This window comes from Engystomops pustulosus, chromosome 1 (genome assembly GCF_040894005.1).
Source record: "Engystomops pustulosus chromosome 1, aEngPut4.maternal, whole genome shotgun sequence".
Lineage (NCBI taxonomy): Eukaryota > Metazoa > Chordata > Amphibia > Anura > Leptodactylidae > Engystomops > Engystomops pustulosus.
In genome coordinates this window covers 260,529,428-260,545,580 of record NC_092411.1, presented here as the reverse complement: position 1 = coordinate 260,545,580, position 16,153 = coordinate 260,529,428, and the positions used below count along the sequence as shown (strand labels likewise).

Here is a 16,153-nt window from a genome sequence, read left to right as displayed (position 1 = left end):
TTCGCTTCAGCCCCAGTACTGGTACGTCCTGACACAGAGAAGCCTTTCCATCTGGAAGTAGATGCATCCTCCGTGGGGGCCGGTGCAGTGCTCACGCAGAAGGGTTCCAAAGGCCGAACTGTCACCTGCGGATTTTTCTCCAAGAGTTTCCAGATCGTGAACTGTTGGCGATTAAGCTTGCCTTGGAAGAGTGGCGTTACCTCCTGGAGGGAGCTCGGTTTCCGGTCAGCATTTATACGGACCACAAGAACCTTCTCTACCTCCAATCTGCTCAGCGACTAAATCCACGTCAAGCCCGCTGGTCACTCTTCTTCGCCCGGTTCGATTTCCTCATTCATTTCCGCCCTGCCGAGAAGAACATCAAGGCTGACGCCCTTTCTCGTGCCTCGGATGTTCTTGGGGAGGAACCGGCTCCTGAGCATGTCATTCCTCCTGACCGACTGGTACTGCCTGCGCCTGTGGATCTTCGTCAACTACCCCCTGGCAAGACATACGTAAAACCTGCTCTACGTAGGAAGATTCTGTCTTGGGGACATTGCTCACGTGTGGCTGGGCACCCTGGGGTGCAGCGTTCTATCGCCCTCATTTCCCGGTTTTACTGGTGGCCAGATCTGGCCAAGGACGTTCGAGATTTTGTGGGTTCCTGTGCATCCTGTGCCCGAAATAAGCCGTCACGTCTCAAGCCTGCTGGTCTTCTTCTGCCGTTGCCGATACCCAGCTGTCCTTGGACTCATATCGCCATGGACTTTATTACGGATCTACCGCCTTCTTCTGGCAATACCGTCATCTGAGTGGTGACTGACCGATTTTCGAAGATGTCCCATTTTGTCCCTCTTCCAGGTTTACCTTCTGCTCCACATCTTGCCAGCCAGTTCTTCCATCACATCTTCAGACTCCATGGACTTCCCCAGCACATCGTCTCTGACCGTGGGGTTCAGTTTGTCTCGAAATTCTGGCGTTCTCTCTGCAACCAACTTCAGGTGAAATTGGACTTCTCTTCCGCTTATCACCCCCAGTCCAATGGACAAGTGGAAAGAGTCAACCAGACCTTGGGCTGCTATCTACGCCATTTTGTTTCTGCCCGTCAGGACGATTGGTCCACTCTGTTGCCGTGGGCAGAGTTCTCCTATAACTCCTTGGACTCTTCATCCGCGGGTTCTGCCCCATTTTTTGTTAATTATGGATTGCATCCCCGCCCTCCTCTGCCCCTGCCTGTGCCATCGGAAGTTCCTTCTGTTGAGGAATTGGTGCGAGACTTTAAGACCATTTGGGAACAGACTCGTTTTTCCTTACTACAGGCTTCGGCTCGAATCAAGTCCCAGGCCGATAAAAGACGCAGGCCTTCTCCTGTCTTCAACCCTGGTGATAAAGTCTGGTTGTCCTCCAAGTATGTCCGACTTAAGATTCCTGGCTACAAGCTTGGTCCTCGTTTCCTGGGTCCCTTCGTGGTGCTGAATCGCATCAATCCAGTTTCCTACAAGCTGCGTCTCCCTCCCACCATGCGCATCCCGAACTCCTTCCATGTCTCCTTGCTTAAGCCTGTTATCTTGAACCGCTTCTCCCGTCAACTCTCCCCTCCTGCCCCTGTGGCCGACTCCTCTGACATCTATGAGGTTAAGGAAATCCTGGATATGAAGACAGTGAGGGGTAAGTGGTTCTTCTTGGTTGACTGGAAGGGGTTCGGGCCAGAGGAGAGATCTTGGGAGCCCGAGGACAATATCTTGGACCAGGACCTCTTGCAGAGATTTCTCCAGCCCAGGAGGAGGGGGAGGCCAAAGGGGGGGGGGGGAGTACTGTCACGGGTGGTCCCGCGATCCATATCACGGATCGCGGGGTCACCCGTGCCTCTCGCTCCCCGCCTGCGCGCCGCAAGCGCAGCTTACGTGTCCCGGCTCCTGTCCCGGCCTCTCCAGTCCCGGCTGCCGCTGCTCCTCCGTCCTCGGCCGTGCGCGCGCGTCCCCGGCTCCTAGGGCGCGCGCGCACCAACTTCTTCAGATTTAAAGAGCCAGCGTGCCGCTAATTGGCGCTGCCCATTTCAGGTAAACTATTTATTCCTGCCTCTTCCTGTGATCCCTGCCGGATCTTTGTGCCCTGTGCCTTGGAGAAAGCTTTGTTTATGCCATGCGCTGTTTATGTGATTTTCCGTTGTGACCCTGGTTCTGTTTTTGACTTTGCTCCTTTGCCGCCTGCCTTGACCTATTGCTACGTCTCTGACTCCGATCCTGTGCTGCCCGTCCTGACCTCCTGCCTGTCCCCGACTACGAGTTTGCCTGCCGTTTCTGTACCCCGACCTTGGCTGCCATTGCGGACAAGTCACGCCTGTGGAACGACCTGGTGGTACCACGCCGCAGCAAGACCAACCTGCTTTGCGGCGGGCTCTGGTGAAAACCGGGTATCACTTAGACTCCGGTCCCAGGTTGTGGCTTGTGTTATCGTCCGCAGTGGTCCAGAGGATCCACAACCTTGTATCCTGACACCCAGTAGCCTTTACTGGTAATTTTAAGATAGGAAATTTCAAGATTTCTGCTAAATAGGGGATAAACAAGTACATCCAATCATCTCGGATCTCCCTTATTAAGTAGATCCGAGATGGTTAGTTTCCTTTATTATCATTTGAAATATAAAAATCCAGGGAATTAAATGCATTAAGCTGGTGTAATATATAATAATAATTATATTTTTAGGGAACAAAACAATTCTGATATTTACAATGACACCATAACCATGATTCCAGCTGCTACAGTGGCCAATATATGAACGAATGAAGTGATGTGCCTCTTCATCCCCTAAAAGTAACGAATCTCACAGATCATTTGCATATGACTTTGGAGTAGATTTTTATACATACATGGGCGAATTTTAAAATAAAAGAGCGAGTTCTAGAAAAGGCATTGCATACCCTCCACAAGGGGGCCGCTGATGGGGTTGTGGGGTACATAACACCGAATCTTCCACTGAAAATATTCTACTTGATTTGGAAAGAGCAGCTTCTCCCCCTCGCTGCACACAAAGCATGCCCACAATACTGTACCACGGAAGTCTCCTATAAAACAGAACAATTCAATAAATAAAATTCTACAGAATGGAGAACCATTGCTGACCGCACTCATTATGTGTTCTGGAAGCATTAAAAAGATTAAAATACAATACACTGGAATTTGACATTATTAGATCTGGAAGTTAATTACAATATATTTAGTGCCTTCCTTTGTGGTCTGGATGTGCCTCATGCACACACACCACAAGTGGGTGACTCATATTGAACATTTTCAAACCAACCTTCACCAAAATTATAATTGTATAATGATTTCAATAGGGAAATTGCACTGAAAGTTTTGCAAGCCACAGACCAATTTTGCAAAGAGCTGAAGCAAAGTTTTCCAACATGTACAGAATCTCTGTGTATACATGTATATGTTCTAATCTGCAAACCACTATCATACATATACATTAATACACACATCATCCTACCGCACCATATAATGAGCTGATTCCCTATTCATCCAGACACCCCCCCCCATACAATTCAACTCATGTGGACCCCAAAACCAGCAAAATATTATACACAAAAAAAATAAGTTATCCCACAATTCTTGGATCACAATACATTTTTATTAATTATTGTTAAAATGAATTGTATGTACATAAAATAAAGAAGAAGAGTAAATTCCAAATAAGCCAAAAAAATGTGTGGAGACAAACATGGATTGTACTAGGGATATCTCTATTATACTACAAGTGTACATCCAAGTATTATTCCTAACACATGCAATTCCATACCTTGATGTTACCATATATAGCAGTGATGGCGAACCTTTTGGAGACAGAGTGCCCAAACTACAACCAAAATCCACTTATTTACCATAAAGTGCCAACATGGCATTTTAAGCAGTAACTTATTGCTGCCTGTTCTTCCACATCTTTCAATCATATTGGCCCCCGGAGGCAGCCAATACAGTTGAAAGAACATCATTGTAGGGTCCAGGGTCTCTCTGTAGAGGAGGAATGAAGGGTCCAGCAGGATGACCTCCAAAGATAATGCAACCCTGTCCACTCCTTCTCACTTTTCCTGCAATTCCAAAAAGCCAATGAAGTGTCACTTTAAAATATCTTTATATTTAAAGCATCTCATAAGTTGCCTGGGACTACAGGAAGTTTTGGTGGATTTGGTCCTGTCTGGTGAGCTCTGTCCTGGGGTGATGGTCTGAGTGCCCACAGAAAAGGCTCTAAGTGCCACCTCTGGCACCCGTGCCATAGGTTCGCCACCACTGATATATATGAACCCACCTTCGTTATGTGAACTTTGTGGTTACAGTATGCTTAATGTTATATCTTACGTGCAGGGAAACAGGAACTCTGGTTTCCCTAAATGATTTACCCATGTTCGCAATAAACACTCTCGGCATTCCAACGTGTTTCGCACATAACTTTTTCACCCTGATTCTGTCAGTAACCCAGGAATATAACTTTGTTTCTTTCAGTGCAACGTGATGGTGGTTTCTGATGGTCAAAGATAATGGAGATCAAGGACAGATTTATAAGGTGAGCTTATAGTCACCATTCATGGTAGTCTTAACACCGTTGTACTATATGAAAAAGGTTTTTATGACGCATGAAATGTATCGTCTGTCCACAGGATGAGTCTGAATTCTGGACTAGGACATCCCACAACAGTTATGAGAACGGAGGCCCACAAGTCTCCTAATGTGAATGAAGTGCTAATATCCTCACTCAACCAGCACTCTATTCAGCTAGGTGAGGCAAAAAGTGGAATATTAACAAGCTGATATACGTTGAACACGTAACATGCCCCCCTTAATCCGATGAAAATATTCATATCCGAATCACTGGAAAATGATATTACCCACATTATAACAACCACCTCTTCATTGAGTAGCCACACGATCAATAATAGTAATTTGCTCAAATATGGTTGCAAACACTGATCCATACTCATATAGGGACTATCTCAAAGATACAAAAGGTAGACACAAAGATACTAACAGGTGTGCTACTAGAATCAAACTCAAGTATTAGTCAAAACCCATGTATCAAATATTCCACGATCACATTAATATAACAATAATTCATAGTATATACAATGCAAAAGTATATACAAAATCTATTATGCAAAAAACTCATAAAAAGTTTTTTACATCTAGAGTACTCGGGAACCAATTTTGGGTCCAAAGAGTCCATGAGAGCCCATATTGTTTATTACAGTAGGTATAAAGGGAAAATTAGCAGCTTGCGTAGATCCCATATAAATCTTGGAGCAGGTAGTGTAAATTTTTCATCTAAACAGCAGGTTAGTATATATTTTGTATATATTTTGTTCAACACAATCTCCTGTCATACAACCTAACAAAAAGAAAAATAATTAATGACAAAAATCCTACCAACAAGTGCGTGATGAAAACAAATTGTTTATCACATGTCATGGCACCATTACAGCAAAATAAGAGCTAAGGAGAGGACAGAGAGGGAAAAAATAGATATTTAATAATTTTATAAATTGCCCTATTGATGGCAGATAGGGAGAGAAGGCTATGAGGCAGATATAGAAATAACTGCCCTTTTCAAGGCTTTGTGAAGATGTATGATAATGAGATAACCTTAGTGCATAATCATCATCAACGGGCACATGCCACGGGTGCTTCCGTGTTTCTCCATGTACCTAAGGTGCCCCGCTCCACTTACCTCCCCTGGCTCCAGCGGGATCTCCGCTGCTCCCGTGGCTCGGAGCGCACTTCCCCGTCTCCTAGGGCGCGCGCCAGCTCGTTAAGATTTAAAGGCCCAGCACGCCGATAATTGGCTCTGGCCTGATTTAAATTCCAGCCTCTTCCTGTTACCCTTGCCAGATCTTCCAACTTCCCTGAAAAGAAAGCTCCCCTGTTTTTCCTGTGTTCCTGTGATTCCTGCGTTGCTGTGTGCCAGTCCGTTCCTGTATTCCTGTGTGCCAGTCCGTTCCTGCGGTCCTGCGTTCCTGTGTGCCAATCCGTTCCTGTCGTTCCTGCGTTCCTGTGTGCCAGTCTGTTCCTGTATTCCTGTGTACCAGTCTGTTCCTGTGGTCCTGCGTTCCTGTGTGCCAGTCCGTTCCTGTATTCCTGTGTGCCAGTCCGTTCCTGTATTCCTGTGTGCCAGTCCATTCTTGTATTCCTGTGTGCCAGTCCATTCCTGTATTCCTGCTTACCAGTCTGTTCCTGTGGTCCTGCGTTCCTGTGTGTCAGTCCGTTCCTGTGGTCCTGCGTTCCTGTGTGCCAGTCCGTTCCTGTGGTCCTGCGTTCCTGTGTGCCAGTCCGTTCCTGTGTACCAGTGCGTTGCTGTCCTGCATTTCTGTCTGCCAGCTCCTGCGATTCCTGACGTAAGTCCCAGTGTGCCTTCCTGTGCTATTTTCCTGCCATCAACCTGGGTACAGACTGTCTCCTGTATTACTACCTTGGCAGCCACCGGAGAGTCAGGTTTACTATAGTAAAAAACAACTCAACTGCCAGTTCAGAACTTTGCGAGTGTATCTTTTTATTGGATACAAGTGGTGGCCTGCCAGTCTTAATGAATTCCCCCAACTGTGCTCTGATCCACTAACCTCTAATTAATGGCCTGTTTTACTAATACGCCTCTCATCATCAATGATGGAAAAACGCTATAGGTTTTTTTAACATGATTGCTTTGCATAGAATATAGAATGTCAATAGAATGCCATTTGCTACAGCGGGATGTAGCACATATGGGTCACGTTGAGAACCCTAGTGTCTGATCCGAAGATATATTATGAAATACGCTTGGTAGATGGAATCAAGGACCCTGTTACAGACTTTTTCTTTTATATTATGTACTTTAAAAAAGTACAAAGTAAGGACACTGAGGTACTTTACTTGAAAGGCCTCCACCCTGCTGCACATTATCGGTCATGGCTTAGAAGGGACATTTTCACAAAAGTGTTTTTCTGTCCAGCGAGCAATATAATAGTGCTTGAAATTGGAGAAACTCAGACATAAAGCTAAATGGAAAACCAGCAATACAGCAGAGACAAAGCTGGCATTATAAATTCAGCAGAGAAAACCGTGCCAGGGTGAACCTAGCGTGCCTGTAACGAGGAAGTCTGCTTCAATACAGTTTGTTCTGTCTTTTGCATAACATTTATTTAGCATTGTGTTATTTTTCTGTATCCTGAGTTTATACTCTGCAGATGATTTAGAGTTCAATTATTGTTATTTATGAGCAAAACACATAAAAAAAGAGATGGTGCCATTGTACTCGGTTCAACATTCAGCATATAAACATGTATAAGCTATTTACTGTTTCTTTGTACATTTGTTTTTTGACTGTTTATTGTATGTATAGGTTTCTACTTTATTTACTCACATTTATTTTTTAGTTTTAGGAAATGCTTACATTTATTTATTTATTTTTTTGTGTCATTCTTTATTAAGCAGAACAAAAGATAAAACACTAATAGACTTCATGTAAAGATGGAGGACTCGCAGGTCCAAAAAGTATAAAGTAATACTTAAAACATTGAAGCAGTTTCAGAGAAAGCATATATCCAACAGTTCAGATGTGAAAAGGCTTCAATAATGGCCAGCCCGTCTTATACAGCGCATATGTAATGAGGTCAACAATAACTCTGAAGTACTAGCTTTCAAGGCCATAATAATAATAATTCCTTTATTTATATAGCGCATGCAGATTACGCAGCGCTGCACAAAGCATGACAAATTGGTCCCTGTCCCCATGGGGCTCACAATCTAAACAACCTACCAGTATGTTTTGGAGTGTGGGAGGAAACCGGAGGACCCAGAGGAAACCCATGAAAGCACGGAGAGAACATACAAACTCTTGGCAGATGTTGACCTATGTGGGATATGAACCCAGGACCCCAGCGTTGCAAGGCAGAAGTGCTACTCACTCAGCCACCGTGCCATGAAGAGATGAGGGGCAATTTCACTGAAACCACCAACTATGGACTTCCGCCTTTCTTCACAGCATATGCTGGAGGCACAGTTTTTGTAAAGAGGACAGCCAAACTTCATATTACCTCTACCAGACATACAGCACTTAATTTAATAAGGGAATTATGGAGTTATGTTACATCTTAGCCGGGGAATCTGCTACATTTCCGGTATCTGGGGAGAGGAGAAAATGCCCACCTGGGTCTCAATCTCTCAATACACAGAGCACATTATGTAAATATAGAAGCAAGTCTATGTTTGGTGTTCAAATATGGCGGATATGTTGGCACCAGTACTGCAACTCTCTGATCTGATTTGAGGAGTTCTGATCTGTCCTAAGTTTGGAAAAGTTCACAGATTAAATTTAAGGGGCTAAAATCTCTGGAGACAAGTGTGGCATTGTTTTTTCTCTTTTATATCAATGCACAAATCTTTGGTCTAACATTATATACTACCAGGGATGGTTTCTGGCCCAATGTTATGGACTGGGCTTATAGCTATCAAGTAGCTAGTTTGAGTCTACCAGCTGGAAGGGCTGTATTACTGGGACTAGTGAAAAGGTTTTGCATAGGCCACTACTTCCAGTGCCCCCCTGAGGCCATACTTCCAGGGGGTGTATGTAAAAATTTTAGGCAGCTGACCTTACCTACCTATAGGGGGTGTGGAACATCATAGCACTCCATAGTGGCAATTTGTTCATTATATATAGAGGGATATATTTGGCTGTGTTTAGCTTTGCCTTTTATTGGATGCCAAGCAGAGAATTTACTTTGATTGCAGTAGAGTAGATTGTTGGCACATCCTACAGACTTCGCAAAGATCCGCCAACAATTATCTAATATGTATGACCAGATCCATAAATTATATTATATCAATCTACAGTCTTTGCCTTGGGGTCACCCCTTATGGAAAGCTGATACTGTCAGGGCAATTGTGTTTTTGAACACAAAATATTCGAAAGAACTCAATGTAATTAGATAAAGATAAATTAGAATCAGTAAGAAGTAGCAAGGCTTAGTAGGAGACCAGTAGGGCAAGGACAAGGAACAGTCCATGGAATATATAAAATTGTAGTGGAGAGTCCCAGTACATGGATACATCTTCTAAAAAACCCTTCTTTATTGTAGTAACAGGTTAAAACTAATCTACCATAAGGATAAAGGATTGTACACCAAGCACACTGACATACTGGTGTGTGCCCCCTCTGGCAGGATCTGCTTTTCTTTAGATTCTTATTCCCTGGTTTTTACCCAAAAAAGGCCTTAACCGTTATGCAAATGAGCTTGAGGGGCTCCAGCTCCATAGGTGTTAATGGAGTCTGGAGCCTCTCAGGCTCATTTGCATAATTTTAAAGCCCTTTTTTTCTTAAAAACAAGGCCATTAAAAGCTTAAAGAAGAGCAAATCCTGCTAGAGGGAGCTCACAACAGTACGTCGGTGTGCTTGGTGTACAATCCTTCATCCTGGTGGTAGATGTCCTTTGACGCTTTTGGGACCCCTCCCAAGTCCTTAGTCATGACTTAATCCATGTCATGACTAATGACTTGGTGGATTCCGAAACGTGTTAATTCTCTGTTATGATTGGTCTTTAACATGTTGTTAATACAATAAAGAATGATTTTTAGAAGATGTATCTATGTGCTGGGACTCTCTGCTACATTTGTATATGATGACCTACATGCCTGTCCAGCATTCGGTTCTGGAGCACTCTACATTGCAGGTTCCATTTGGGAGCACTCCACTAATATAGCTGGTTTTGTCTATTACAAGCTGGACAAAGTATAAGGGACAAGATGACTTTAGATTAAACGATCAGGAGCAAATAACTTGTAGTGTCCAAAAGCAGGCATTGACCAGGTCACCAGGATCAAATGACATTGTGCCAGTGAAGTGCTGGTTGCTGTTTGCAAACCACAAGAGGACAGTGTTGGTGCATGTTATAAACAGGAATCTACCATCAGTATGTCACTCCTTCTGTAGTTTTAGACAGGTATACATATTTGTTTTATTGCCCCCAATTAATAGGATCAATAAAGTTAATTATTTTGTTCATTTTTTAATGTACATTCTGCCCCCATCTTGACAGAAAAAATAAAATGTAAATATTTTTGCTAATTTATTAAACAAGAAAAACTGAAATATCATATGGTCATAAGTATTCAAACCCCTTTGCTGTGCCTTGCCACAATTTTGTCTCTGAGCTCCTTGGGCAGTTTGTTAAACCTAATGATTCTCATGTGCGCTGACATGCACTGTGAGGTCTTATATAGGCAGGTGTGTGCCTTTACTAATAAAGTCCAATCATTTTAATTAAACACAATGAACTTCAATGAAAAAGTAGAACAATCTCAAGGAGGATCAGAAGGAAACGGACAGCATGTGAGTTTAATATGAGTGTCACAGCAAAGGTTTTGAATACTTATATTTCAGTTTTTCTTGTTTAATAAATTATCAAAAATATCTACATTTCTGTTTTTTTTGTCAATATGGGCAGCAGAGTGTACATTAATGAGCAAAAAAAGAACTTTTTGATCTTACCAATTGGCTGCAATGAAACAAAGAGTGAAAAAAATTTAAGGGGTCTGAATACTTTCTGTACCCACTGTATTTAGAAACTGTATACATTTTCCTACTGAAAAAATAACATTTAGTTGCCAAAACTGGAATGCCCTTTGATGAAAGCATCATAATATCCAGGCTTTGGTGTTACATTTTTTCTTCGGAAAGCATTTCATGGTCTTAGCACCTGGTTCCTGCCACGGCGCAGGTTAAATTCATCCTTCTATTCAGAGAAGAGAGTGTGCACCAGGACATTACTTTCTTATTGAGAGTTGTAATTAATTGGGGCTGAGGGGAGGCACACTCTCCAGCTGCCACAAAAGTGAATTACTCGCCTTCTAGTAACTGGGCTACCTCAGGGTCATCAATCAGGGGATTACACAAAGAAGCCAGAAGCAGATGTAGATCTCGGAGCATGAAACTGGAAAAACTTAGCTTGATGCTGTCAAGATACAGTTCAGATAAGTTACTATGAGGGCTGGCCGCTGACAACAATAACAGGATAATACATAAAAAGCAAACACAACTCAACGTGTAAGATCTCAAGATAATGTGCAAGATTTAATGAGGAACATTGATTCTGTATGTAGTCCTCATGCTACTTACTACAGAAAAGTGTATAATATTTAGCCATGTATATTTCCTATACTTATGCTTAGTGCCCCTCTACACAAACGCACATGGACATACACATATCAATGCGTAAGGGTGCTGTTGGCACCAGAAACATAATGGTCAATAAATCCTTTGTATGATTTGGAAAGCTGGATCTGGGACGTGTTTTTCTAAACTCTTAATAAAGTAGATCCGTGTTTCAAACAACAAGGGTATTTATATGGACATTTCCGTACCCCTCAACTTTTACATTGACAGACAAAAGTTGCAACATGGACAGCAAGCGGTGGACAAATTTAATGTCCAAGGTCAGTGGTGGCGAACCTATGGCACGGGTGCCAGAGGTGGCACTCAGAGACCTCTGTATGGGCACCCTTGCCATCACCCCAGACAGAGGACTCAAGGCCTCTTGCAGTCCTAGGCAGCCCAGGACCCTAGAAGGAAGCTACAATGATTATCCAAACTTCTTCTCCTTCTTTCTACTGTATTGGTGTCCTCAAGGGCTTATACAATTTAAACCTGTGACACAGTTTAGTCACTGCCTGAATTGTCGCATTGGCACTTTGAAAAAAATATGTGGGTCTTGGTTGTAGTTTGGGCACTTGGTGTCTAAAAGGTTCGCCACCACTGTCCTAGGTCATACCCATTTGACCCATCCTAGTCCCACACCACTAATGTGCCCCCAGGACTCTCTATAATTCTCTATTCCAAAGTGGCCCAAACACTTTATAATGCCCATATAGTATAATATGTGTAGAGGGGAGTCTATAGCGGGTGCATAATTTTCTATAGCTCCCCTTTATAATGCCCCTATTTTAGGATCTTAAAATGTTATCCTTGCTTGAATATCCAATAGTAACGCCCCCCGTATAATTTACATCCTAAAAGGCGACTCATTTTATTAGTAAGAAAACAGTAATGGAAAACGCCGGCTCACCCGTATCCTCGGTGTCGGTATAGCAGTCCGAACTCCAAACCACGGCAGGTGCCTCCGGAAACCGGCCTCTGTCCACAGGCCAAGACGAGTAGAAGAAACAAGTGGAGGATCCAGCACTCTGTACCATACGTGGAGACGGTAAGTAGATAAATCAAATTCTCTTTATTGTGGTGTCTGCATGAATTTTAAACCACAATAAAGAGAATTTGATTTATCTACTTACCGTCTCCACGTATGGTACAGAGTGCTGGATCCTCCACTTGTTTCTTCTACTCATTTTATTAGTGCCCACATTGAGACCCCCAGTTGCAAAAGAAACTTAATGAAAAATAAATGCTCAACTTTACTTCTTTGCTGCTCCTGGTTGCATCTCTGAGGACGGTAGACGAAATGATATCATCACATCAGGCACACACCCAGTTTAGATCTGGGGTTCCTTAGGACCACCAGGGAAAATCGATCTTGGGCCCACTCTACCATATCCCTCAGGAAAGATACTATGGCAGCCTCCAAATTGTTGCTTTCTGATGGACCTCTAGGGTTCAATATTGAGTATAACCAGGGCCCACCGCAGGATCCTCTGCTACTCTCGTGGGCCAGTCCAACACTGCACGCACCAGCAGCATAATGGTGAAGGGAGAAGCCAGCTACCAGCTGCTCATGCCCATGTAGTAAAAATTCCTGCCTTGCTCCCCATTTGCATCCTTACTACATACAGGGATGCAGGTATATGCTCAACAACACATCTATAAATACGTATGGAATTATGTATTTGGCACATAGGAACTTTTTAGATTTACTTCTCAATGTTTATTGCTATTTTTAATTTAGTCGTAAACCTTACCAGGAGCCTTCTATATGCCTCCCATTTGGAAAGCAGTCATTTAAGGGGTTGTCCGACAATTGTCCAACAACTATTGGGTGGCCTGGCAGGCCCCAGTGCTGTATCAGGTACTGGGACAGGAGATGGGTGGGCATGGGTGGGGAGTAGTCAGGGCGGACTACCGGACCACAGCGCAGGAAACCGGGAGCACTTGAGGAGGTAAGTAAAGCTTTATTTTTTAAAAAGCTCTTCCCAACCCGGCTGCTACATTTTTATAATAGTCGGACAACCCCCTTTAAAGAGGTTTTCACATTGAGATCAACAGAACGGGAAACCTCATGTCTGTCTTAGCTTCCCTGTGATGCCGAATTGTATCGCCCCTGTGAGTAGTGTCAGGAGTCTCAAAGTCAACTATGGAGCACAGGATGAGAACTTGCATCCCCTGGTGGATAAGGGATAAATATGATTTATGGGAAACCCATTTAGGTTGAAGGTGCACATCTGTGAATATCATTATTGTATTAATATTCATAAAACACCCGCATATTCCAGTAGAAGAAACGTAAAAGACACTTCTTGGCTGGAACGTGCTAATCATATTTTGCTAAAAGGAGGAACCTCTCCTCCTCCCATGTTCCAGCTGGCACCGATATACCGAGGGCTGCCATTAAATAGCAATCATCCGAATTATAATAGAGGAATTCCATGTTCTTCTTGTCGCACAGCCAGAAGCTGGAAGAGGAATGTTTCCACAATGAGGAGTAGTACAAGTTCTGTGGAATATTTATTTCTTGTAATTTTTTCCAAAAGTGATAGGAAGAGGGGAAAGTGATCCTCCTGAATGACGTGTTATGAGGCATTGCTCTTATGTGTAGAAGAAGAAATTTATGGAGCTATATGATAATTGAAATGTATTTACAATTGTATTAACCAATCAAGACTCCACAGAAAGTAATGGTGGAATAACTTACATGGTGTTCATATAAGGCAGTGGCATCACACAACTGCATTGGTGTGATGTTCATCCTAATCACAGGGCTTTGTGATGGGCACTCCAAAACATTGGCCCACATTTATCGAAAACAGTGCAAACTGCAGTTTGCCTGTGTAGTGTGCAGGGGGCGCCATATTCCGGATTTTTGGTGCACGTTCTTCAAGAATCTGATGCCCCGCTGCACCGCTCAGACAGAGTGCACCATTTTTTTTAGGTACACCTTTAACATGGGGCATGCAACACACTTATGTGCAGATTGTGCACCGGAACACGCATTTCAGTGCAGAATTTTGTGTTACGTCGGCTATAGTGCAGCGTGCACCACAAAGTTTTTTGATATGTAAACTTTCAGCTATAAGCTAGCATTGGTTTTATACAAGCTACATGTAAGCTAGGGGTATAGGAAAATGTGGTATTCTTGATGGGCCCCTAATGCATGGCTCCATTCTGAGTACAAGGGCAGGTAGTCTTTAGGTTTTTAGTAGTTTAACTCCTTACCTACTTTGCTATTAAATTTGGAAGCAGCTAGACAGAGGGATGGAGCTATGAAACCTGTGAAAGTGAAAGTCTAATATGTTGGTATTACAATGACAGGCATAACATACTGTAATACAGAAATGAGATCAGGTGCAAGAACCACCTAAAAAGGAAAAAATTGAGAGAAAAAAAAATGTTTATTTTCCTCTTTGAAAACTTTAATTTTTGGAAAAATAAAAGCTAAATTCTTAAAGAATAGAAATAAGCAAATCATTCAAGATTAGATTTGTATAAGCTTTGTTATTTTTTTTTTTTCAAAAGATTGGATTTGGGTTCCGAACTGATGTTGCTCCAATTATCCTGGATTTTATATATAGACAGCTCTAGATTTATGTATTTTGAATGCCCTCTTTTTACCATTAATTGACCTTCTAAATGTAGCTGTAAGCCACGCAGGGTGCAATCTCGCCCGTCTATACTTGTTACCTATTGGAGTAAATTTAGATGTATAATAACACATTATAGATTTGAATGTCTCCCATGTAACATTCGTATCATCATGTGACAGTATCTGATCCCAGTGCTATTAAAAATAAGGGGGAATAAAAATGCACCAAAAAAGGTAAAAAAAAAGGACTATAATATACTTATGGATTAAAAAAATATTCAGTACAGATGAACGATAGGTTCCCTTACTCATTCTGGTTAATTTATCTTCAGTGATTATTTAAAGAGAATCTATCACCAGTCTATGTAAAATCTCACCCATAAAAATTATCTCCCGAAGTCAGCTAAATATGACTCTTCTCATCTTATTCTCACATAAGATGAGTCAAGTTTAGCGATTGCAAATGGTAGTGTCACTTCAGAAGCCCTTATCTTAAGTTCTATTGTACCTAGAAACATGCTGCTGGTGTCATACTAAAGATAAGAATCTCATCTTGGAGACTGCATCTTTACCTGCACGGTGGCTCAGTGGGTAGCATTACAGCCTTGCAGTGCTGGGGACCTGGGTTCAAGTCCAAGGGTCAACATCTGCAAAGAGTGTGTATGTTCTCTCAGTGTTTGCGTGGGTTTCCTCTGGGTCCTCCGGTTTCCTCCCACACTCCAAAACATACTGGTAGGTTGATTAGATTGTGAGCCCCATTGGGGAGAGGGACTGATTTGGCAAGCTCTGTGCAGCACTGCGTAATTTGCGTGCACTATATAATTAAAGGAATTATTATTTATTACCTGCAGCTCACATTTCCAACAATAATAATAATAATAATAATTATTATTATAATCTTTATTTATATAGCCACATCATATGTCTTTAGCTGTCTGTATCTCAGGTCATGTAGCACACTTAGTCATAAGCTGATGTGATCTGAAAGATGAGATCCTTATTTTTAATATGATGCAAACAGCTTCTGAAGTGACACTACCTCTTGCAATCACTAAACTTGACTCATCTTATGTGAAAATTGGATGAGTACAGTCATATTTGCCTGACTTTGGGGGATATTCTTTTTTATTGGTTAAAAGGTGAGATTTCTAGGGAATTCTAGACAGAACATTGCTTCTCATACTTAACTGGATTAGTAGTTTAGTGGGGTTAAACCTGCTGACAGGTTCCCTGTAAGTTGCACATTGAGTTTACCAGCCAGAAATGTAAAACTTTCCACTGTCCGTGATATATTGGATATTAGGGAGTCATATATGTCTGTGACAATATGAGATAAGGTTCACAAGAGGCAGACAATTGGCCGGTAGAGGCAGACGTGGGAGCGAGCCTGTAGGTAGGATGCTGTAACAA

General features: G+C 42.5%; 1 long non-coding RNA gene across 1 annotated transcript in view; it reads left to right on the top strand.

Moving 5' to 3' along the window:
• The window catches only part of LOC140112591 (uncharacterized), a 32,214-nt gene extending 27,465 nt beyond the window's left edge, over positions 1–4,749 (top strand). The window contains exons 3-4 of the long non-coding RNA XR_011852700.1: positions 4,482–4,542; positions 4,637–4,749. This is a non-coding gene — a long non-coding RNA (uncharacterized lncRNA). The remainder of the gene's footprint in view (positions 1–4,481; positions 4,543–4,636) is intronic.
• Positions 4,750–16,153: the final 11,404 nt, after the last annotated feature.